Source organism: Barbus barbus (genome assembly GCF_936440315.1).
Source record: "Barbus barbus genome assembly, chromosome: 2".
Taxonomy (NCBI): domain Eukaryota; kingdom Metazoa; phylum Chordata; class Actinopteri; order Cypriniformes; family Cyprinidae; genus Barbus; species Barbus barbus.
In genome coordinates, this window is record NC_136730.1 from 36,901,569 (window position 1) to 36,904,385 (window position 2,817).

Genomic DNA, 2,817 nt, shown 5'->3' on the forward strand with positions numbered 1-2,817 from the left:
AAGTGATTTTCACCTGAGAGACAAAGGGCCCTCCTCTAAAGGCTGCTAATGGCCCATCAGTGTGACTGTGACTTTGAGGTAGGTAAGAGAGAATGTGAGGAGATTGAAAAAATGGGTTTTTAAAATTATTTGTATTTCATTTACAACACAGTATAATCAAAACATACATAATGAAGGTCAAAAGACACATTATTGTGCACACTGATCTAACCACAGAGATGTGAACAGACTCCTTCCTGCAACAGATTCTGTTCAACAAGTGAAACAAATAAATCATACCTGATATTTACGTGTTATTTAAGTGTTTCTGCTACTTTCCATGGATTCAAGAAGAAAAAAATATTATCAATAGTCAAGGATTTTGTTCTAGAATATCAGTGTAGTTGAACATCTGATGTTGGTGCAGCGCTCTCAGAGGAAAACAGTTGGAAGAGACTGAAAGTCAGCAGGATTCATCATCTGTGGTGCAGGTGTCTGATTCAATAAAATACAGACAACCAAAAAAAAAAAAAAAAAAAAAAAACATTTGTGAGCATGTTTATATCAGGAGCATCTGTGTGTATGTATGTATGTATATATATATATATATATATATATATATATATATATATGTATATATGTTTTGTAGCCATAGACTCATGTATGCTTTGTATTATAGTGAAGAAAATACATTTTATTTTTGAGAAACTAATTATTATTGTTTAGCACGCTATTAAAATCTATTTTTGAACAGAGTAGGCTATTAATCATAAACATGTTCTAAACATACTTAGACTCGTAGCATTCATCATGTTACAATGTACTCTCATATTACTTTTATTGTTTTATATGGAGCATGAAAACATAATCGCGCCGTAAGAAATTTAAATACAGTGAATTGCCCATCATATTCAAAATGTTTTACTGGATTTCAAACATTTTAGTCAGGAATTATAGTTTGAGGAAAACCCAACTATGATTTTGTAGTCATATAGCCATCCTGAACATCATGTATGATTTTATAGTATAGAAGATATGATTCTGCAGTCATAGACTCACGCATGCTTTGTACTATAAAAGGATGTACTTCGTACTATAAAAAATATATTTTATATCTGAGAACTACTTGTTATCATTTAGCACGCTATTAAAATATATTTGTGAACAGATTATTAATAATAAAAATGGTCTAAACATTTTCTTAGATGCGAAGCATTCATCGTGTTGTAGTTTGGGAAAAACCCAACTAGTAATGTGTTCAAGTTTATGTCACAATAACACGTTAACTAATGCAAAACATAAACATTACTTACTCATCAGATCAATCTTCTCTACTTGATGAACTCTTGTTCTTATTTTGAGGGAAATCCAGCCTTTACTCAGCACGTCTTCTTCCAGAAACGAACAGTATAGCATTGATGAGCTCTTCAATCCTGACTCTTTGTTTATGTTGGGCGTCTCCATGAGCGTGAGTCACGTGGTTATTTACATGTGAACACGAGGGGGCGGGATCGTATTAAAAATAATGAGTTAGACTGGACAGAATGAACATCATGTTGGTTTCATACGGACTACTTCATCACAGAATATTTATTTTCGATATGACTTACTTCATTTGAAAGTAGACACTTCAAGCTTTCTATAGATATAACTCATGTCTGTGTGTCGATTATTTGCTAAGTTACAATTCATTTTAGTGACGTGTTTCTGAAAACAGTTTGCGGAGACGGAGAAGACAGAGAGCTGTTTGTTTTCTTTATTCTTCAAAAGCACAAAGTTTAGTTGTTATTATGAGTGTATACAAATAAAAGTAGACCCCTTACAGATTCGAATGGTGTATTGCTCTTATCTGAACGATCAAAAATGGCAGAGTAATTCAAGCTCATTTCTGCCTTATCAGAAAAATTGGCCCCAAAATGCGTATACGCGTTTGTCGGCCCCAGAGGGTTAAACTATTTCAGAGGCTCCTGGGGCATATGGCAGCCGCAGCCACAGTAATACCACTCGGCCTGTCACATATGAGACCGCTTCAGCATTGGTTGCACGGCCGGATCTCAAGATGGCCATGGCACCGTGGCACTCTTTGGGTCGGCATTACCCCAGGTTGTTGCTGCCTCTTCAGTCCTTGGTCAGATCCTGCATTTCTATGGGCAGGAGTGCCCTTAGAACAGGTGTCGAGGCATGTTGTTGTCACCACAGATGCCTTTAAGATGGGCTAGGGCACCGTATGCAATGGGCATGCAGCCTCGGGCTCCTGGACAGGACCTCGACTGCAGTGGCACATCATTTGCCTCGATTTGTTAGCAGTGCTGCTTGCTCTTCGCCGGTTTCGACCGTTGCTTCAGGGAAAGCATGTACTTATCCGGATGAACAACACAGCAACAATGGTGTATATCAACCACCAGAGCAGTGTACGCTCCCGTCCCATGTCGCAACTCGGCTGCCATCTCCTCCTCTGGAGTCAGACGTGGCTCAAATCACTGCGTGCCGCTCATCACATACCATGTGCAAGATCAGGGATGATGAGGAGCAGGTCCTGTTGCTTGCGCAATCCTGGCTCACCCTTGCCTGGTTTGCCGACCTCATGCTTCTCACGACAGCCCCTCCCTGGAGGACTCCCCTGAAGAAGGGGAATCTCTTGCAGACATCTGTAGAGCTGCGGGCTGACGCAAGATTCTATAATCTTCAGGTGGAGCCCGTGTCCCATGTGTGTTGAGTGATATCAGGTCATTTGCGGGAGGCGGGCTCGGTGTTCGGCACCATTCCTAGTTAGGAAACGTGTGCTTTTTCCCAGCTATTACCCGCTGGTGAACTTTAGGTCCTCCGTTGCCCCACAGT